Source organism: Antechinus flavipes, chromosome 2 (genome assembly GCF_016432865.1).
Source record: "Antechinus flavipes isolate AdamAnt ecotype Samford, QLD, Australia chromosome 2, AdamAnt_v2, whole genome shotgun sequence".
In the NCBI taxonomy this organism is placed as follows: domain Eukaryota; kingdom Metazoa; phylum Chordata; class Mammalia; order Dasyuromorphia; family Dasyuridae; genus Antechinus; species Antechinus flavipes.
This window is the reverse complement of record NC_067399.1, coordinates 126,344,865-126,368,621: the sequence shown is the minus strand read 5'-3', so window position 1 is coordinate 126,368,621 and position 23,757 is coordinate 126,344,865. Positions and strand designations below refer to the sequence as shown.

At 35.4% G+C, this 23,757-nt stretch overlaps 1 pseudogene; it reads left to right on the top strand.

Annotated features, from left to right (window-relative positions):
• The first annotated feature begins 9,769 nt into the window (after positions 1-9,769).
• LOC127546483 (GDP-L-fucose synthase-like) overlaps positions 9,770-23,757 on the top strand; it is an 81,393-nt pseudogene continuing 67,405 nt past the window's right edge.

The window sequence follows — 23,757 nt, the reverse complement described above, 5'->3', positions numbered from 1 at the left end:
ATTGAATGTTAATCTTCTTCCCTGGGGAAAAATGCTCATTTTGACTGGGTAAGTTATTCTTGGCTGCAGACCAAGTTTCTTAGCCTTTCTGAATATCAGATTTCAGGCCCTTTGATCCTTTAATGTACATGCTGCTAGATCCTGAGTAATCCTCATTGTGGCTCCTCTGTATTTGATTTTTTTTTTCTGTCTGCTTATAGTATTTTTTCCTTGGTCTATCAAACATTTAAAGAACAATTAACTCTAATATTATATAAACTACATGAAAAAAATGAGGATTGAAAGAGTCCTACCAAATTCCTTTTATGACACAGACATGGTACTGATATCTAAATCATATAGGTTGGAAACAGAGAAAGAAAATTATAGAACAATCACCCTAATGAATATTGATGAAAAAATCTTAAATAAAATATTAGTAAAACAATTACAGAAAATCACCCCCAGGATAATACACCATAACCAAATAGGATTTATACCAGGAATGCAGGGCTTGTTCAATATTAGGAAAACTATTAGTATACTTGACCATATCAATAGCCAAATTAACAAAAACTATATGATCATCTCAATACATAGGCTGAGCAAATATAATAAAGATGATAATACTACCTAAACTAATCTATTTATTCAGTGTTCTACCAATCAGAATCAGACTCCCATGAAACTATTTTAAAGACATTTTAAAAAAAGCAATAAAATCCATATGGAAAAACAAAAAGTCCAGAATTTCGAGGGAACTAATGGAAAAAATAAAAACAAATTAAGGCGGCCTAGCTGTACCTGATTTAAAACTATATTATAAAGCAGTGATCACCAAAACCATTTGGTATTGGCTAAGAAATAGTCTAGTTGATCAGTGGAATAGGTTATGTCCAAAGCAATCTAGTTTATAACAAAAACACAGATCACAACTTTGGGGATAAGAATTCACTATTTTACAAAAACTACTGAGAAAATTGGAAATTAGTTTGGCATATACTAGGCATTGACCCACACTTAACACTGGTGATACACCAAGATAAGGTCAAAATGGGTTCATGACCTAGGCATAAAGAATGAGATTATAAATAAATTAGAGGAACATAGGATAGTTTACCTCTCAGACTTGTTGAGGAGGAAGGAATTTGTGACCAGAGAAGAAGTAGAGATCATTATTGATCACGAAATAGAAAATTTTGTTTATATCAAATTTAAAAGCTTTTGTACAAAGAAATTTAATGTAAACAAGATTAGAAGGGAAGCAATAAACTGGGAAAACAGTTTTATAGTTAAAGGTTCTGATGAAGGCTTCATTTCCAAAATATATAGAGAATTGACTATAATTTATAAGAAATCAAACCATTCTCCAATTGATAAATGGTCAAAGGATATGAACAGACAATTTTCAGATAATGAAATTGAAACTATTTCTACTCATACAAAAGGGTGTTCTAAATCACTACTGATCAGAGAAATGCAAATTAAGACAACTCTGAGATACCACTACACACTTTTCAGATTGGGTAGGATTACAGGAAAATTTAGTGATGAATGTTGGAGGGGATGCGGGAAAACGGGGACATTGAGACATTGTTGGTGGGGTTGTGAATGAATCCAACCATTCTGGAGATCAATTTGGAACCATGCTCAAAAAGTTATCAAACTGTGCATAACTCTTTATCCACCAGTGTTACTACTGGTACTAATGATGCTAAGTGAAATGAGCAGAACCAGGAGATCATTATACACTTCAACAATACTGTATGAATATGTATTCTGATGAAAGTGAATATCTTCAACAAAGAGAAGATCCAATTCAATTCCAATTAATCAGTCATGGACAGACTAATTTCCACTCATCTGGATCTAATTCTTTTTCCTTAGAGAACCAAGAAGATGTATACTGTACTGTTTCTAAAAATTCAGTAATCTGCTCCCAAGTTATAATCAAACCTTGGTTTTTCAGAAGTCTGACAATGTTCTCTACACATTTTCCTTGAATTAGAAAAAAAGGCTGTTTTCTAAACATCTGTTCCATTTCAAATGAAATATTACTTTAGTCCTTTACAAAGTTTCCTTCTTGTACTCACCCTAATTTCTGGGTCACAGATGAAGGTTCTTGGTCCCATGTTCAGGCGCCAAAATGTAATGTTCTTCTTGGTTTGATTTCTTTGGGGATCTCTGGGAGAAGTCTTCAGTTCAGTTCAATAATCACCACAAGTATAGCCAGATGTTAAAGTCCAACTCCTTTATTGTCTCTTTCAAAGTCTTGTCTCCTTTCCTGGGGCCCGGTTAGCTTTCTTAGAGGCCTATCTCTCTCCTTGGTTCCAAGAGTTTGTTGGTGCTGCCAGTCCTTTGTGTTTTCTGCCTCTGCCAACTTTTTGAGGTCCTCCTGAATGTGTCTTGGTTTCTATGGGGGAGGCAGGAAGACCACCATCATGGTCTCTGTCTTCCAGTTCTGTAAAGTGTTGGCAAATAAACTAACTTTCAATTGAATGACATTAGATTTAATATACATTATACATATTAATATATGTTAATATACAATAAACTCTTTGGCATTGTGTATTTCTCTTAAAATTTTTCTTCTAAGGAGTATAGTAGTATAATAGGGAAAAGTTAACAAAAAGCTCATATACAATTTTTATTGTTTTTGTCAAAATATAATGTGATTAGTGTCTGTGACCTTAAAATCTCAGGAAGATGCTCACCTATTAAGAACAATCATCAACCATTTATTAACTCTTTACTGTGGATTAGGCAGTAGACCAGATATCTGGGATACAAAATCAGCACCAGACTTCAAGAAACTTAGATGCTTTTGGGAAAAAAAAAAACCACATGTGCTCCCCTCCCTGCCCCACCCCCAATATCATGAAAGACCTTAAGTGGGAGAAATTGATTTCAATTTTTAAGGGATTTTTGAAAGAATTCTTAAAAATAAAACTTTGGAGAAAGTTTATGAGATTCAACTTGTTTTAAAATTACATGAACTTCAATTATACCAGTAATTAAAAACTTCATTAAATCAAAAAATTTAGGGAAAAAAAGCATGGCCATGGTAAAACACATTCACTTTGTTTTATAGATGAAGATGTGGAGACAACCAAAAAGCATGATTATTAAATTACTTATAAGTATATATGTGTGTACACACACACACACACACACACACACACACACACACACATACATATATATATATGCATATTATACACACACACATATATATAATTATGTGTTTCGAGGACCAAAATGATTTGGGTGATGAAGATACCTCTAATGGGGTCATGAAAAATGGTACATTACTGAAATAATGATTGAATAATATCAAGTTGTTAGAATAATTGGCCCTGGCATTGTGTTTTAGAGAACTTGTCTTTGGATGAAAAGTTATCCTTCTGGAAAGGAAATTTCTATTTTGGTCAAGACTGAAAAAATGGAAAGGTACCCTCATTTGAAGAGGGAAAAGAGTTGATAAAAACTTTTGCCTCTGTTTTTATTATTAGACATGTTAGGAATTCTTACTTTCTAAAAGAACTCTAATAGAAGGTCTCTAGTATTAAGTTAAAATAGCTATAAATGATATCACTCTAATTGTGAAGAAGAAATATTCTCATCAATGGGGAATCTAAGCAAATCTAGAAACTATGGATTCTGATAAAGGCCTTATTTCTAAAAGATGTAGACAGACTTCTGGCCAAGATGGCAGAGAGGAGGCACACAGCTATGTAAGCTCTGCGTTTTCTCTCAGAATTAATTTCATGACAAGCCTCTGAATTAATGCTTGACTGAAAAAAATCCACAAATAGTTACCAAAAGAAGACATCCTTGAAATTCACCAGAAAAGGTCTGTTTTTGCTCTAGGGCAGGGATGGTTTTAGATCAGGCACAGGCTGAGGGCAGACAGCAGCAGCAAGGTAATGGCAGGCAGTTCACAGCTGAGCAGACCAGAGAGGGTTGGGGTGTGATCTCAGGCGTCTCTGTGGGGAGAGTTTTGGATTGGATACTTTGCCCTGGCAGCAAGCCAGCAGATGAGCAGAAAAGCTAAAAACATAGGGGGTGAAGAATACAACCCCAAACAGCTGGAGTCTCTCAGGAACTGGCCACCCCTCCCCCAGAGTGTCTCAGTATGCTCTCAGAGTCTCAGAACACAGGCTCAGCAAAACCATCGCTATCCTGCTAGTGCCTTGCTGCTGCCCCCCACAATATGTAGAAGAAGCTTGGTAACACCACCCAACCCAAAAGAGAAAGCAGATTCCTATTGGGCTTTTTTTTTCTTTTTTTCTTTGCTAGTTTGTCTTTGATTCTTCTCTGACAAAATGAGCACATAATTGAAAGGGACCTTAACCATTGACAGCTTCTATATGGATAGAGAGCAGACTCTAAACCCTGAGGAGACTAAAAACAGAATGTCTTCAGGTGAATCCCCAAAGGAGGAGATCATCTGTTCCTCAGCACAGATGAATCTGATAGAAGGAATTTAAAAGGCTCTCACAAGAGAGCAAGAAGAAAAATGGGAAAAGGTGAGAAGGCTTTGCATGAGAGTCAAGAGAAGTCATCACACTCATTTAAAGACAGAGTGGATAAAGAAATCAAATTGTTGAAAAATAGAATTAGTGAACTGGAAAGAAAAAATAGCTCTCTAAAAAATAAAATTGGAGAAATGAAAAAAAAATCCATAGAACAAAACAATTCACTTAAAAACTCAATTGGACAATTAGAAAAAAAAATATTAAAAAAGTGAGTGAAGAAAATACTTCATTGAAAATCAGAATCGAAGAAATGGAATTGAATGACTTGAGGAGACAACAAGAATCAATCAAGCAAAACAAACAAAAAAAAAAAATCAAACAATGGAGAAAAATGTGAAATACCTTCTTGGGAAAACAACAGACCTGGAAAATAGATCTAGGAGAGACAATCTGAGAATTATTGGACTCCCAGAAAAATATGATGAAAAAAGATCCTGGACACTATTTTCCAGGAAATTATCAAAGAGAACTTCCAAGAAGTCATAGAAACAGAGGTCGAAATAGACATTGAAAGAATTCATTGATCACCTATTGAAAGGGATCCTAAAATCAAAACAGAAGAAATATAGTGACCAAATGCCAGAACCCTCAGACCAAGGAAAAAATATTGCAATTCAGTAGAATTCCAATTCAAATATAGAGGAGCCACAATAAGGATTACCCAGGATCTAGCAGCATACACATTAAAAGATCGAAGGGCCTGGAATATGATATTCCGAAAGGCTAAGGATATCGGTATGCAACCAAAAATAACTTACCCAGCCAGATTGAGCATCTTTTTCCAGGGAAGAAGATGGACATTCAACAAAATAAGTGAATTTCATCTATTTTTGATGAAAAAAAAAAACAGAACTTAACAAAAAGTTTGATCTACAAATATAGAACTCAAGAGAAATCTAAAAAGGTAAAGATTAATCTTGGGAACTATATTTCTGCTATAAAGATGTATAAAGAATACATGTATACCTTGTTCTAGAAACTAGAGGTGGAAAGGACATTGTACCAGAAAAAGGGTAAAGTGGGGGTACTACATCTCATGAAGAGGCAAAGGAAATCTATTATATCTGAGAGAAAGAATGGAGGGGGATGAATATAGTGGGTATCTTACTGCCATCAGAATTGGCTTTAAGAGAAAAATTTTAGACATATTCAATTTATGGTGAAACTTCTCCCACCCCATTGAAAAGTGGGAAGTGAAAAGTGAAAAAGGGAAGGAATAAACTAAGCAGAAGGGAATACAGAAACTGTGAGGAAAAGAAGTAAGATAGGGGGAGGAACTCTAAGACAGGGGAAGGGATAATAAAAAGGGAGGGCTGTGAGAAGCAAGTGGTCTCACAAGTTTAATACTGGGGAGGGGGGCAAAAGGGAAAGAAGGGAGAAAAGCATAAACAGGGGTTAACAAGATGGCAAGTAATACAGAATTGATCATTTTAGTCATAAATGTGAACGGGGTAAACTTCCCCATAAAGAAGAAGTGGTTAGCAGAATGGATTAAAAGCCAGAATCCTACAATATGCTGTTTACAGGAAACACACCTGAAGCAGGGAGATATATGCAGAGTAAAGGTAAAAGGTTGGAGCAGCATCTACTATTCTTTAGGTGAAGTCAAAAAAGCTATTTCAGATCAAGCAAAAGCAAAATCTGATCTAATTAAAAGAGATAAGGAAGGGCACTATATCATGCTAAAGGGTAGCATGGATAATGAAGCAATATCAATATTAAACATATATGTACCAGGTGGTGCAGCATCTAAATTCTTAAAAGAGAAATTAAGCCAGCTGAAAGAAGAAATAGATAGCAAAACTATAATAATGGGAGATCTCAACCTTGCACTCTCAGAATTAGATAAATCAAACCACAAAATAAATAAGAAAAAAGTCAAAGAGATAAATAGAATACTAGAAAAGTTAGATAGATCTCTGGAGAAAACTAAATGGAAACAGAAAGGAGTACACTTTCTTCTCAGCAGTTCATGGAACCTATACAAAAACTGATCATATATTAGGACATAAAAACCTCAAACTCAAATGCAGTAAAGCAGAAATAATAAATGCATCCTTTTCAGACTATGATGCAATGAAAATTACATTAAACAAAAAGCCAGGGGAAAACATATATATATATATATATATATATATATATATTTTTTACAAATGTACATAATTTTTAAAATAACTTTTTATTGACAGAACCCATGCCAGGGTAATTTTGTACAACATTATTCCTTATTCTCACTTCTGTTCCGATTTTTCTCCTCCCTCCCTCCACCTCCTTCCCTAGATGGCAAGCAGTCATAACACATGTTAGATATGTTGCAGTATATCCTAGATACAATATATGTTTGCAGAACTGAACAGTTCTCTTGTTGAACAGGGAGAATTGGATTCAGAAGGTAGAAATGACCCAGGAAGAAAAATAAAAATGCAAACAGTTTACATTCATTTCCCAGTGTTCCTTCTTTGGGTGTTACTGCTTTTGTCCATAATTGATCAATTGAAACTGAGATAGATCTCTTTGTCAAAGAAATCCAATTCTATCAGAATACATCCTCATACAGTATTGTTGTTGAAGTATATAATGATCTCTTGGTTCTGCTCATTTCACTTAGCATCAGTTCATGTAAGTCTCTCCAAGCTTCTCTGTATTCATCCTGCTGGTCATTTCTTATAGAACAATAATATTCCATAATATTCATATACCACAATTTACCCAACCATTCTCCAATTGATGAGCATCCATTCATTTTCCAGTTTCTAGCCACTACAAACATGGCTGCCACAAACATTTTGACACATACAGGTCCCTTTCCCTTCTTCAGTATCTCTTTGGGGTATAAGCCCAGTAGTAGCACTGCTGGATCAAAAGGTATGCACAGTTTGATAACTTTTTGAGCATAGTTCCAAATTGCTCTCCAGAATGGCTGGATATGTTCACAATTCCACCAACAATGTATCAGTGTCCCTGTTTTCCCACATCCCCTCCAACATTCCCCATTATCTTTCCCTGTCATTCTAGCCAATCTGACAGGTGTGTAGTGGTATCTCAGAGTTGTCTTACTGTGCATTTCTCTGATTAATAATGATTTGGAGCATATTTTCATATGTCTATAAATTGTTTTAATTTCTTTGTCTGAGAATTGTCTGTTCATATCATTTGACCATTTATCAATTGGAGAATGGCTTGATTTCTTATAAATTAGAGTCAATTCTCTATATATTTTGGAAAAGAGGCCTTTATCAGAACCTTTTACTGTGAAGATGTTTTCCCAGTTTGTTGTTTCCCTTCTAAACTTGTTTGCATTAGTTTTGTTTGTACAAAAGCTTTTTTAATTTGATGTAATCAAAATTTTCTATTTTGTGATCAATAATGGTCTCTAGTTCATTTTTGGTCACAAATTTCTTCCTCCTCCACACATCTGAAAGGTAAACTATCTTATGTTCCTCTGATTCATTTATAATCTCATTCTTTATGCCCAAATCATGGATGCATTTTGATCTTATCTTGGTATACGGTGTTAAGTGTGGGTCCATGACTAATTTCATGCCTAATTTCCAGTTATCCCAGTAATTTTTGTCAAATAATGAATTCTTATCCCAAAAGTTAGGATCTTTGGGTGTGTCAAACACTAGATTGCTATAGTTGACTATTTTGTCTTGTGAACCTAACCTATTCCACTGATCAACTAATCTATTTCAGCCAATACCAAATGGTTTTGGCAACTGCTGCTTTATCATATAGTTTTATTGCAGGTACAGCTAGGTCACCTTCATTTGATTTTTTTTTCATTAATTCCCTTGAGATTCTCGATCTTTTGTTCTTCCATTTGCTCATATAATTCCTGATTTTCCTTTGGTAGATAGATTCCCAAATATTTTATGCTCTTGACAGTTATTTTGAATGGACTTCCTCTTTGTATCTCTTGCTGTTGGATTTTGTTGGTGATGTATAGAAATGCTGAAGATTTATGGGGATTTATTTTGTATCCTGCAATTTTAATAAAGTTGTGAATTATTTCTAATAGCTTTTTAGTAGAATATCTGGGGTTCTCTAGGTATACCATCATATCATCTGCAAAGAGTGATAGTTTGGTTTCCTCATTGCCTACTTTAATTCCTTTAATATCTTTCTTGACTCTTATTGCTGAGGCTAGTGTTTCTAATACAATATTGAATAATAATGGTGATAGTGGGCAACTTTGCTTCACTCCAGATCTTATAGGAAAGATTCCAGTTTTTCCCCATTGCATATGATGCTTACTGACAGTTTTAAATATATGCTCCTGACTATTTTAAGGAAAAGTCCATTTATTCTTATCCTCTCGAGCATTTTTATTAGGAATGGATGTTGGATTTTATCAAATGCTTTTTCTGCATCTATTGAGATGATAATATGGTTTTTGTTAGTTTGATTATTGATATTGTAAATTATGCCACTAGTTTTCCTAATATTGAACCAGCCCTGCATTCTTTTTATAAATCCTACTTGATCATAAAGTATTATCCTGGGGATGATTTTCTGTAATCTTTTTGCTCGTATTTTATTTAAAATTTTAGCATCAATATTCATTAGTGAGATTGATCTATAATTTTCTTTCTCTGTTTTCAGCCCACCTGGTTTAGTATCAGTACCATGTCTGTGTTGTAAAAAGAGTTTGGTAGGACTCCTTCAATCCCTAGTTTTTCAAATAGTTTATATAGCATTGGAGTTATTTGCTCTTTAGATAATCTTGTTTTTATACATTTTTACATTTTCCTCAATTTCTCTCATTTTCTTTTTAAATTATATTTAAGTTCTATAAATTATCTCTAGGTAGGTAGTCATTTAATATTACTCTGTGGGATAGGGGAAGCTCTTTTTATTTCAGTGTCCTTTTATGAAGATGAACCCTGGTCTTCCCTATTCCCAATAGTAAGTTTCTTTGGTGAGGCTATTTCTTCTTTGCCAATTCATTTTTAAAATAAGTATCAGTATAAGCACCTCTAATCATGGAGTAGGGAAAGTATGTCTCTAGCTTCACTTCAGCTCTACCTTTGTACTGAAACTCTGAACCAAAAAGCTTCATCCTCTTGCAAGTGCCTGAAGATGACAGCATCTCTGCCCCACTGCTTCTGCACTCATGGGGTGTGCTGGTTCTTTCTCTCTCAGAGCCTCCTCTTGGCAGCACAGAATACTTTGGATTTGTAATCAGCTGAGATTCATTTAGTTTTTCCAGACTCAGACTCCCAACTCCACATGCAGTCCTGGAGGTGAAAATGTATGTGGTTCCCAATGTGGCTCCACCCAAAAACAGCCAGCCCCTGGCTTACCCACTTACTGTTTCTATAGAGCTAGCCCGGAGGTATTTGCACTTCATCCTTATTAATCCTCCACTTGAGTTCTTTCTTTTAATCTTCTTAGGTTATAACAGAAGGACTCTTATTCTTCCACATTATTCTGGTTTTTTACCAGTCTCTGTTCACTCTGAGGCACAAATTAGTTTTGTTTGTAGGAGAAATCTGGAGAGCTTGAAATTTAGTCACCTATTCTACCATCTGCCCAGAATCCTGTCCCAAAGAGATATATTTTTTTAATTTATGCATTATCTGAAAGCCATGATTAAAAAAATTGAAGGTAGACATCACACTTTTAAGAAATTATCAGAGAAAACCACCTATGATATTTAAGAAATAAAGAGCAGAATAGAAATTGAAAAAATCCACCAAACATGTACTGAAAGATATTCCAAAACAAAAACTCACATGAATGTAATAGCAAAATTCAAAAACCCCAAGGTCAAGGAGAAAATATTGCACATGGCTAAATAAAATCAATTAAAAGACCATGAAGCCACACTCAGGATTACACAGGGTTGAACAACTGTCATATTCAGAAGGCAAAGAAGCTTGAATAGCAACCCAAAATCACCAACCTAGTGAAACAGAGTATATTTCTTTAGGCAGAAAATGGATGATTAATGAAAGAGAACTTTCAATACTTCCTGATTAAAAGACCAGAGAAGAACAAATAATCTGATTTGCAAATGCAATATACAAGAGAAAAACAAAATAAATAAATAAATAAATAAACAGGAAAGAGAAATTATAAGTAATCCAATAAAGTTAAACCATTCACATTCCTACGTAGGAAGATGATACTTGCAGCTTTTAAGAATTGTACCATTATTAGGATAGATAAGAGTATAGATAGAGGATTCAGATATAACTTGACTTGGATAGAATGGCATAAAATAATTTTTAATTCATCCTGCTATCCATTTTCATTTTAAGGGTGAGTTCATTCTAATTAACACCACAGTTATAATTACAGTGTATTTCCCTTCATCTTAATTTCCCCCTATTTATCATTTTTTCTCTGCCCTTTTACCTTTTCTTTCCTCACCAGGTTTGCTTTTGACCACTGCTTTATCCACTATGTTATTCCCTCTTTGAGCCAATTTCACTGAAGGTTCAAGGGACTCCAACAGAATTCAATATGCTTCAGTTGAAGCAAAAAATACTTAATCAATTAAAATAAAATTTTAAAAAGCAAGCATAACAATCATTATTTCACACAAAGCAAAAGCAAAAAGAACTGTAATTAAATAGATAAGGAAAGAAACAATGTGTTGCCAAAAGGCACCATACACAATATTTTTTAACTGTCAGCATGATTTACAATATCAGTAACAAAAGTAAGAAACATAATATTCCAGATGCAGAAAAAGATTTTGTGAGAATAAAATAGTTATTCATATTTAAAAAAAATAGAGAATTTAAGAATAGTGGGTGGGTGCTTTCCTTAAGATGATAAGTGGTATTTACCTAAAACTATCATCAAACATTATTTGTAATGGAAATAAGACAGAAACCTTTCCAATAAGGTGAGGGGCAAAGATGCCCTTTACCACCACCATTGTTGTACTGGAAATGCTAGCTATGGCAATAGAGAAGAAAAAGAAATTGAAAAAATTAGAATAGGCTATTAAGTAATAAAACTATCATTCTTTGCAAATAATATGATAATATACTAAGAGAATTGGCTAAAAAGAGTAGCCAAAATAATGAACAACTTCAGCAAAGTTGCAGGATATAATATAAATCCAAATAAATCATCAGCATTGCTTTATATTACCCATAGTAAAAGCAAAATTCCATTTAAAATAATTGTAGACAATATCAAATACTTGGGAGTATCACCTGACAAGGCAAATCCAAGAACTATATGAATACAATTACAAAACACTTTCCAAACAAATAAACTTAGATCTTAACAATAAGAAAGATAGCAATCATTCATGGGTAGGCTAAGCCAATATAACAAAAATAGCAATTCTTCTTTAATTAGTCTATTCAGGGCCAGGTGAATCAAATTGCTAGGGAAATGCATTTTATATAGTTAGAAAAAATAACAAAATTCATTTGGAAGATAAAAGATTAGGAATATCAAGGGAATTGGTTTATGGTTAGAGTTGTCAAATTCTAAAAGGTGAAAGTTGAAGTGCCTCTCTAGCATAATTTTATTATCTATTTTCTACTCTAAATCATTTAACTTCTTTAAGAATGTGAGTGCTAAATCATTTGGTGTAGAAAATAAATAAAATTATTGAAATGTTAAATTTGGTAGAAAGGTAGAGAAAATTGAATAGGTAAAAGAAGAAAAACAAATTTTATGGAACATGTCTCTCATAAAGAATTCAATTCTCAAATATATGAATAACTGAGTCAAATTTATAAGACTATCAAAATCGGTCCCTGATTTAGACATAAAGGGTAATACTATAAGGAAATGTAATATCTATGAAGAAGTGAGGAATTCATGGCCAAAGAAGAACTAGAATTATGCAATGTAAAAAGGATGATTTTGATTACACTAAATTAAAAAGATTTTATACAAAAATGTCAATGCAAGCAAGATTAAAGGAAAAGCAGAAACTGGGGGAAATGATATAGCCAATGTTTCTGATAAAGGTCACATTTCTAAAAACTGCAGAAAACTGACTCAAATGTAAAAGAATATGTCATTTTCCGATTGATAAATGGTCAAAGTATATGAACATACAATTTTCAGATGAAGAAATTAAAGCCATTTCTAGTCATATATATAAAAAAAGTTCTAAATCACTGTTGATTAAACAAATGCAAATTAAGAAAATTCTGAAGTACCACTACACACCTCTGAGATTACCTAATATGACAGGAAAAGATAATGACCAATGTTGGAGGGGAAATGGGAAAACAATAATACATTGTTGGTGGATTTATGAACTGATCCCACCATTCTGGAGAATTATTTGGAACTGTGCCCAAAGAACAATTGGCCTGAATCACATCATTGTTGAAAAGAACTAAATCCATCACAGTTGATTATCCCATAATCCCAAATCCCATAAGGCTATGTACACAAGACTTTTTGTTTGTTTGTTTTATTCACTTCAGTTAGCATCAGTTAATGTAAGTCTCTCCAAATGTTTCTGAATGGATGCCCTCAGCTGGGGAATTGCTGAATCGGTTATAATATATGAATATAATGGAATATTATTGTTCTACAAGAAATGATTAGCAGGCTGATTTCAGACTTGTGATGGAGAGAGCCATCTTCATCCAGAGAGAGGAATATGGGGACTGAATATGGATCATAGCATAGTATTTTCACTTTTTTTTTGCTTGTTTTTTCTTTCTTATTTTTCCCTTTTAATCTTGTTTTTTTTCTTGTGCAGCTTGATAAATATGGAGATATGCTTAGAACAATTGTACATATTTAACTTATATTGGATTACTTGTTATGCGGGAGCAGGGGGGAAAGAGGGAGGAAGAAAATTTTAAAACAAGATTTTGCAAGGGTGAATGTTAAAACCTCTCTTAACATGTATTTTGAAAAATAAATAAAAAGCTATTATTATAAAAAAATAAGACCATAGTTATTGAAAAATGGTTGGAGGACATGAACTTTCAGTTTTCATATTAAGGAATAATCATCTAAATTACCATTGATAAGAAAAATGTAAATCAAAACAATTCTGAGGTAGCATCTCACATTATCAGATTAGCTAATACATCATAAAAGGAAAATGATGAATATTGGAGCAGATATGGAAAAATTAAAACAGTAAAGCATTGTTAGAATTGTGAATTGATCCAACCATTCTAGAAATCAATTCCGTGCTATACCCAAAGGGCTATAAAACTTTAATTCAACTGTATAACTACTAGGTCTGTATTCCAAAGAGATTTTTTTTTTTAAGAGAAAAGAAGCAATTTATACTAACATGTTTATAGCAACTATGCAAAGGAATACTATAATAATCCCAAACTGCTTCAATATGAAATATAAGAATAATATAGTAATTGCCACCAACATCTTACTTAAATGCCAAGAAAGCATTCCTGTTTATTTTAGACAATTGGACTAAGAGAAAAAGTTTTTTAAGTAACACAGACAAGATCATTTGTAACAAGATTATATAGATAGATAGATAGATAGATAGATAGATAGATAGGTAGATATAGATTAAGAAAACTGCACTTAATGCTTTTAAGAGTTTCACTGCTCTAGCAATCAAACTAGGGGATGATCTTGTCATAGAAATAAAGAAAATAATAGAATTTATCCAGGGGGGAAAAAAAAGCTAAAACAACTAGGAGAATAATGGGGAGGGAAACATGACATAAATCAAGGTAATTAATATCAAGTTATACTACAAAGCAATAATCAACAAAATGTCCTACTTCATTACAACAGAACAGACAAGGTACACAATATACAAAATCAAAGAAACATAATAGCATAGTGCTTGATAAAACTAAAACATCAGTTATTTGAGCAAAAATTCATTATTTGATAACAAAAACTGAAAAGTAGCCTAGTAGAAATCATGTTCAGATAACATCCACATTTATATATTACTTATTTATAAAAGTTAATCTGCTAAACAAATTAGAGGTGAAAGAAAACAATTATGGATAGAGGATGAGTTCTTCCATGACCAAGCGAAAAATAGACTACTGGAGGGAAAATGGAAAATTTTAATTAGATAAAATAAAAAAATAAATAAATAAAAGTCCCATAAGTAAAACAATTGAAATTAAGTTAAAATGGAGAAAATAACATGGGAAAATCTCTACAATAAATGTCTCAGATAAACTTTCAATATACAAATTATATAAAAACTAGGACTATGTCCCAATATAAAAGTCTTGAAAGGATACAAAAAGAAAATTTTCAGGTATTGAATTTATCAATAGGCACATGAAATGCTACAAATCATGAATAAATTAAACACATCTGACATTCTACTTTACACTCATATGTTAAACGGAAACGACAAAAGGAAAAAGTACAGTCATTTGAATGGATGAATTAATACGGATATATTACTGAAACTGATTGAAACTGTGATTTGGTATTGCCATTTTGGAAAGCAATTTGAAACTATACCCAGGATGTCACTAGATTGTATAACTTTTGACCCAATGTCTCATACCTTGAAAATATAAAATCAAAAGTAAAAAACACCTGTATGCATGCAAATATTTATAGTAAAGCTTTTGGAAATGACAAAGAAATTAAATTGAATGGGACATCCATCAAATGGGAATGGCTGAATACATTTATGAGTGTAACAGAATATTATTACTCAGTAAAAATAATGAAAGGAAAAAAAATTGAAGAAACAAGGGAAGACTTGCATGAATATGTGGAGAGTGAAGAATGCATTCTATAATAACATTGTAAAGAGAACAAAAGCTTTGAAAGGATTAAGAAATCTTGTCAACAATGAGAAATCAGCCATGCCAACTGACAATGAGATAATGAAATCAAAGTACAGATTTAAACCTATATTTTATGCTGTAGACTACAGGGACAGTGTGGTGAATTTGTTTGGTTTGATTATAGATATTTAATGTGAGGATTTTATTTTTCTTTCTTTCAATTTGGGGAGAGTAAAGAAAACTGAGGTAAGTCATAGAGTTTCCAAATGTGAGGAAAGAAAGAAAAGAAAGAAAAGGGAGTCGCTGTGTCATTTTTTAAATGCATAGAAGAAAATGGAATGTCAGTGGGAAATACAAACACAACAACTTTGAAAATATATTGAATTCATTCATACTTAGAAGGAAATATCAGTTAAACATTACAGATTCATTCTTTAATATAGAAATGCATCTTATTGAGTGTTTGTTACGTTTAGAATACTTTTAAAGATATATTTGTATATATACATATATTAAAAGTAGTTTAAAAGTAACAGAGGGTGTAAGATAAGTTTGGAAAGGTAATTGAGATTCAGATTATAAAAGATTTTAAATGTGCAATGGAAGAGTTTGTAGTTAATCCTTAAGATAATACGGAAGCACTAGAGTGCATTAAGCAGGGGAATGACACAATTATACCAGTGTTTTAGGGATATTATTTTTACAGCTGTGTAGAGGATGGATTGGTGTTAGAGTTCAAATGTTGGAGTTTGTTCTTCTCAAAGCACAGCCGATTGAGAGGCTTAGAGCCCTTCAGGATGTCTCCAAATCCAAAGGTTCTGTCCTTCAGCCTCTGCCTCTGCTTTCTTCTGCCTCCAACCAACACAGAGATGGAATGTCTCTCTTGACTCCTTCTGGGGAGCCCAGCCACCAACTACAGTGGTGTGAGATGAAGATGAATCTGGTTGTCCACTGAACTCTCCACTCGTAGCTTTATCCTCTGAAAACCCTACGTCTGCCACCAGAGTCACTCCTCTCGAGTCCAGCTGAACTTTCTTCTGCGACCAGCCAGCCAAGAGGAAAAAGTGTATTCTGGAATGGCTGTCTCGCCTTATATGTGAACCTTCTGAGAGAATGGGATTATGGGTTTTCTCCCATAGTGCTCTCTGGCCCAAAGAGCTTTAAGGTGTGGACTCCCTTGAGTAAAGGTGGGAACACAAGCCTTGTCTTGATTAGTTCTACTTAGTACCTTATTTCAGGTTCTGGCCAAAACAACTTCTTGTAAGATTAGATCAACTCTAATTACTTAGCAGTTAGTAAGGATTCCAACATCTCCCCCTTTCTTTTGTTTTAAAACATAGGGGGTTTCTGAGGGGGTACACATAAATCCATCAATATGGGCCAGAACTTTGTAACAGATATACATGGTATACATAAATCCATCAATATGGGAGGCATTATACATAATTTACATGAGCACATAGCAATATAACACAGGCTAGTAGTAATATAACAAATAACAAGAATCAATCTGAAAATTTACACATGTCCATAAGTCCTAGAAACAGTCCAATAGGATTCCATTGTCCATTAGTTCATGTGCCAGGAATCTAATAATTCTTGTGAGCACAATCAGCAACAGAACCACCCAATATTTCTTGGGTCTTCTCCTTTGTTTCAAGGGTCTGCTCCATCTTTCTGCGATGGACAAGGCGAATGCGGCTCGTAGGCACCCATCTGATTCCTTCTCCACCTGTAGAGATGCAAGCAAATCCTCTCCCCCAAGCAGTTAGCCTATCTGGTCCCTTCCATTCACCACTTTCTGGGTCTCTCCACATCACCTGGCGATTATCTAAGGATAGTGGAGCTGCTCGCACTGGACACTGCTCTTCTGGTGGGTTATAAAACCTGTCTGCTGGAGCCAGTGCATCTTTATCAAAGATTAAAAAATTAATGGTATAGAGAACTAAATTTAGAAGTTCTCTAGGGTTACCAGTGGCTCCCCCTTTCTTTTGTTTTTGGAGGAGTGTCTTAATGTCTCTGTTTCTTCTTTCTACTATTGCTTGACCTTGAGGATTAAAGGGTATGCCAGTAGTGTGTAGAATCTTATACTGTGCACAAAAGTGTTCAAAATGTTTGGAGGTATATGCCGGTCCATTATCTGTTTTTATTTCTTGTGGCACACCCATAATTGCGAATGCTTGAATGAGGAATTCAGTGACCACTCGGGCTGTCTCTTTTGCTGCTGGTATGGCAAAAGTGAATCCTGAAAAGGTGTCTACCACAACGTGGATAAAAGACAGACGACCAAAAGATTTATAATGAGTCACATCCATTTGCCAGATTTCATTGGGTCTCAAACCACGAGGGTTCTTCCCTGGAGGCAGTGTAGGAGCGTGGAAGGGAAGGCAAGCTGTACAGCTTTTCACTATGCTCCTAGCTTCTTCTCTTGTAATCCCAAACTGTAAACGCAAAGCTCGAGCAGCCTGATGGTATTTAGAATGGGATTCCTGGGCCTCCTGAAATAAAGGCATACTGGCCAACATAGTTAAAAGGCTATCTGCCTTTGAATTTCCATCAAAAATAGGACCTGGAAGTCCACTATGTGAATGGACATGCAGGATATAAATCTTTCCTGGATGCTTTCTCACTTGCTCTTGAAGTTCCTTAAAGAGCTGATATATATTAGAAGCTGCAAATTTTATTTGGGCTGTGGCAATTCTTTGTACCACACCTACTGAATAGGCTGAATCAGATATTATATTTATGTCGCCTGGGTAATAAGTGAGAGCTAGCATGATCGCATATAATTCGTTCTGCTGAGTGGACTTGTTCAAGCTGCTCCTGTACTATATCTAATAAGGCCTGAATTTTATCGCTACTTAAGGGCCACTATTCTATCCACACTGGTGTATCAGTTTTCCATTGGATAGGAACAGGTGAAAGTGTTGGCAGGCCTTCAACAGCAGCCCTGCTTAAAAAACCTAAGTACTCATTTTTAACCCCAATTGTTGTAAAACGTCTCTTCCCCACAGATTGATGGGGATTTTTTCAACTATAAAAGGGGTAAAAACTCCTGTTTTGCCTTCAAAAGTCCATCTCATAGGGGCAGCACTAACTTCAGCTGCAATTGATCCTCCTACTCCAGACATATAGGTGTCTGCTTTAATCTTTGGCCAGTGACTGGGCCAACTGGCACCTCTAATAACTGTACGATCCGCACCTGTGTCTACCAATCCTTCCAATGGTAGGCCATTTATATAGATAGTGAGCATAGGTCGGTCAGCTGTTACTGCTGCTGTCCAGTATATTTCTGGTTTTTGTGGTCTGGAGTCAGAACCTGGGTGACTATCACGAGGCTGCTTATTAGGATTCTGTATGAGTAACCCTGATGCTACTACGTCTCCTGGGTGATAAGTCACACATTGTCTACCTGTATTAGTGACTGGGATATTATCTACACATTCCCCAGTTTCCCACATCAGTGTGTGGATAGACACTGTTTTGTACATACAAGGAGGTGAAATGGTCAAGCCTACTGTGCCTGGAAGTAGGGGATCCATAGGCTGGAGAGGAACAGATTTCACCTCTCCAGGGGGTATCTCAGTTGTTCCAGCTGCATACAGCTCTATTCTCCCCAATTGTAATTCCCTTCTGCCATCAGGTTGCTTCCTGGCTGGTTGACTGTGTAATCCCCTTCTCCCATCATATGGCTTTCTGGCTGATTGGTCATGTCTGGGTACTGGACTTCTAGGCACTCTCTGGGTGCACCATTGGCTGCCATCATGCCCCAAGTGTTTTTTGCCTTGGGCCCTGGGGCTGGGCCCCTCATCCCGTTTCCCTGAATCTGTCTGCATTCTGAGGCCCAATGGAAGCCTCTGTTGCATTTTGGACATGGGGTTTGGGGTCTTGTTCTCCCACCTTGTCTTCCCATTCTATCTCTATACAAACATTGAGCTTTCAGATGTCCTACTTTTCCACACTGAAAGCATCTACGAGTCTCTCTGGAAGTCCCTTGCCAAGAGGGACTCTGTCTTCTCATGTTTGGATTTTGGGGAGTCTGCATCATAGCCTGGCTATAAAAGGCACCTGTGCCCACTGTGGCACAGCGTCTTATGAGTTCCTCTAAAGGAGCATCCTTGCGCAGTCCTAGTATAATTCTTCTGCAAACCTCATTAGCATTTTCCTTAGCAAGTTGCCTTATCAAAATGTCTGTTATTGCATTTTCTCCATTTGTTCTTATGATAGCTGTCTGCAAGCATCCCACAAAGTCAGCGAAGGGTTCATTTGGCCCTTGTGTTATTTTTGTGAAGGCCCCCCCCTTGTCATCTTTATTGTGAAGAGAAGCCCACGCTTTGATAGCATTATCAGCAATTTGCTGATATGCTGCTACAGAATAACTAATTTGTGCTGTGACATCTGCATAAGGACCTGTACCTGTTAGTAGGTCACAGGTGATTGCAGTATGAACTCCACTTTGAATATTTTGTTGGGCTTGTATCCTACAGAGTTCACTATATTCAGAAAGCCACAAGTAGTTCTGTCCAGGTTCTAGGCATATTTTTGCTATCGATTTCCAGTCATTAGGGGTCAAGATTTCAAAAGACAAATTTTGTAATAGCATCTTAACATAAGCTGATGTAGCCCCATAAAGAGTGCAAGCTTTTTTCAGGTCTTTGAGGATTCCTATATCAAAAGGTGAGTATCTTCTACTTTCTTGACCTGAAGAATTAAACTGTTGAATTACAGGAAAAATGTGGTGTTGAAATTCTGATACATTTTTCCCTTCTTCTCTGGCCTTAATTAGTCCCTTTTGCAATCTACTCATAGGAGGAGGTGCTGGATGCTGGGGGGGAGGTGCTGGATACTGGGGGGGAGGTGCTGGATGCTGGGGGGAAGGTGCTAGATGCTGGGGGGGAGGTGCTGATGCTGTCACTGCCCCCCCCCACTACCCCTCCTCCCTCCATCCTGGAGGGTGGAGTTGATGAAGGAAAGTCAATTACCTGCTCCTCAGGTGGGGCTGAGGCTGCCTCAGATTCACCCCACCCTTGAGCCTCACTTAAGTCTCCCTGCCCTGTGGGGATATGGCCATTAATCTGTTCTTTGTCTTCCTCCTTTATCTCAGGCTTCCCCCTTTGGCTATCCTGGTATTTTAAGGCCATCTGTATTGTATTGTATAAATAGAACACTGCAATGGAAACTGAACGAGGACCGTTTTCATTGTTATATGCAGAGATCTGTTGACCAACCAATGCCCAGTTTTTTAGAGAGATTTGCTTTTCCTCTAAGAACCAAGGGAGGTGCGTTTTAATATAGCCAGAAGTCTAGCTGTCTGTCCCCAAGTTACAAGTAGCCCTTGATCTTCTATCAGCTTAAGCAGGCTTTCTATAGCACCACTCTTGGGTGGGTCTGGGGTTGGGGGGGTTGGGGTGGGGGATGGAGAATCTTTACCTAGGATCTGTCCCATTTCAGCCAAAAAAGGTTGTACTCACTCAGTTCCTGGTCACTGGAGACTTCTTCAGTGAAAGTAGGGTCCTTGGTTCCCACGCTTGGGCACCAAATGTTAGAGTTCAAATGTTGGAGTTTGTTCTTCTCAAAGCACAGCCGATTTAGAGGCTTAGAGCCCTTCGGATATCTCCAAATCCAAAGGTTCTGTCCTTCAGCCTCTGCCTCTGCTTTCTTCTGCCTCCAACCAACACAGAGATGGAATGTCTCTCTTGACTCCTTCTGGGGAGCCCAGCCACCAACTACAGTGGTGTGAGATGAAGATGAATCTGGTTGTCCACTGAACTCTCCACTCGTAGCTTTATCCTCTGAAAACCCTTCGTCTGCCACCAGAGTCGCTCCTCTCGAGTCCAGCAGAACTTTCTTCTGCGACCAGCCAGCCAAGAGGAAAAAGTGTATTCTGGAATGGCTGTCTTGCCTTATATGTGAACCTTCTGAGAGAATGGGATTATGGGTTTTCTCCCATAGTGCTCTCTGGCCCAAAGAGCTTTAAGGTGTGGACTCCCTTGAGTAAAGGTGGGAACACAAGCCTTGTCTTGATTAGTTCTACTTAGTACCTTGTTTCAGGTTCTGGCCAAAACAACTTCTTGTAAGATTAGATCAACTCTAATTACTTAGCAGTTAGTAAGGATTCCAACAGATTGGGAGGCAAAAGATTTGAAGTAAGGAGGCAAGTTGTGATGCAATTCCACTAGTTAGAAAGATAAATAGTTTAGAGAGGAAGTGTTGAGGCTTGACTTAAGATAGTGGGTGTTGAAGTAAGCAGAGATAGGAAAGGGACAAGAAATGTTGTAGACACATATTTCACACTAACTGAATGTGGGATGAATATGAATTAATAAAGAATTAAATACCATTATGAGATTTATGCCTTTGGTGTTAGAAATCATGATGAATGAAATTCAGGAGATGAAAGGAAAAATATAATGTGTTTTATTTTTTACATGCCAAGTTTGAGGTATCTATGTATAGTCATTTTGAAATATATAACATAAGAGATATTACCCAATTAATCATCAAAAAATATGAAAAGGCATTTTTTTTCTTTTTTTGATTATAGCTTTATATTTTCAAAATCCATGCATTAATAATTTTCAACATTCCTACACAACTCTGTGCTCCAAATGGTTCCCTCCCTTTCTCCATACCCTGACTATATGCAAGATATTCAAAAAATGTTAAACATGCACAAGAAATATCAGGTCAAAAGGAGGGAAAATGAAAAAAAATGCAGGCAAAAAAACAACAAAAAAGTAAAAATACTATGTTGTGGTCCACATTTAGTACCCACATTCCTCTGTCTGAGTGCAAATGGCTCTCTTTATCATAAGATTGTTGGAACTGGCCTGAATCATCTCATTATTAAGAAGAACTATATCCATCGCAATTGATCATCATATAATCTTGTTGTAGTGTTCAATGATCTTCTGGTTCTTCTCACTTCACTCAGCATCAGTTCATATAAGTCTTTCGAGACCTCTCTGAAACCATCTTGCTGATCATTTCTTATAGAACAATAATATTCTATAACATTAATAGACCATAACTTATTCAGACATTCTCCAACTTGATGGTCATCTACTCAGTTTCCAATTTCTTTACACTACAAAAAGGGCTGCCACAAGCATTTTTGTACATGTGGGTTCCTTTCCCTTTTTTACGATCTCTTTGGGATACATGTGAAGTAGAAACACTGTATATCCTTGGTCAAAGGATATGCCCAATTTCATAGTCTTTTAGGCATAGTTTCAAATTGTTCTCCAGAATGGTTGAATCAGTTCACAGCTCCACCAACAATTTTCCCATATCCACTCCAACATTCATCATCATCTTTTCTTATCCATCTTACCCCATCTGAGAGGTGTGTAGTAGTACCTCAGAATTGTATTAATTTGCATTTCTCTGATGAATAGTGACTTACAGAACCTTTTTATATAACTAGAAATAATCTTAATTTCTTCATCTGAAAATTGTCTGTTCATATCTTTTGACTATTTATCAATTGGAGAATGGATTGAATTCTTATAAATTTCAGTAAGTTTTCTATATATTTTAGAAATGAGGTCTTTACCTGAACCCTTGAATGTAAAAATGTTTTCCCAGTTTATTTCTTCCTTTCTAATTTTATTTTCATTGGTTTTGTTTGTACAAAAACTTAAGAATATAATCAAAATTATCTATTTTGTGTTCAGTAATGAATTCCAATTCTTTTTTGGCCACAAATTCCTTCCTTCCCCACAGATTTGAGAGGTAAGCTATCCTTTGTTCTATCTTTTCTTCTTCTCACATTTCAAAAGAAAAAAAATTCAGATATCAATACAGATAAATTATGCCAAATAACTAATAATGTGAGAAACACAAATTATAAAATGCAGATATTACCTCATACCCATTAAATTATCAAACATGCCCAAAGATGAAACTTCAAAAGATGAGGGGATAATGGAATAATATTTTATTGGTGGACCTCTGAACTGATGTATCTATTCTAAAAAAACAAATTTTAATTGTACTCATTCACTAAATTTTTTGGGATTATTGATCCAGGGAAATTACTATTGAGCATATGTTCACTAAAAGTCATCAACAAAGAAAAAATCCCATAGAAACAAATATTTGTAAGAAAACTCTTCTATGTGCCAGCAAAAGTATAAAAAAAGATTGCCCATGAAATTAAGAGTAGTTGATTAAATTTTGTCATGTGGATTCAGTGGAATATTTTTGTGTTGTAAGAAATGCAAAAATAAACATGCAAAAAACAAAGAATTCATATTAACTGATGAAATGTAATTCTTCAACAATTCTGAAAATTTGACTTGAGGAATTTTAGGGATCCTCAAGACACTTTCAGAGGCTCTAGGAAGTCAAAGATTTTTATAAGATTACAAAGACTTTTGAAACTTCAATATGATAAATATAAATAGTTAAAATCCACATTAAAAAAGGCTTTTGCTGTCCTCAATAATTTTAAGAGTATAAAGTGGTCCTGAGACAGGTTTGAGAATCATTGCTCTTTATTTGAACTGATTTGAGGAAAGAAAAATAGAACCAAGAAAAAAAATATCCAA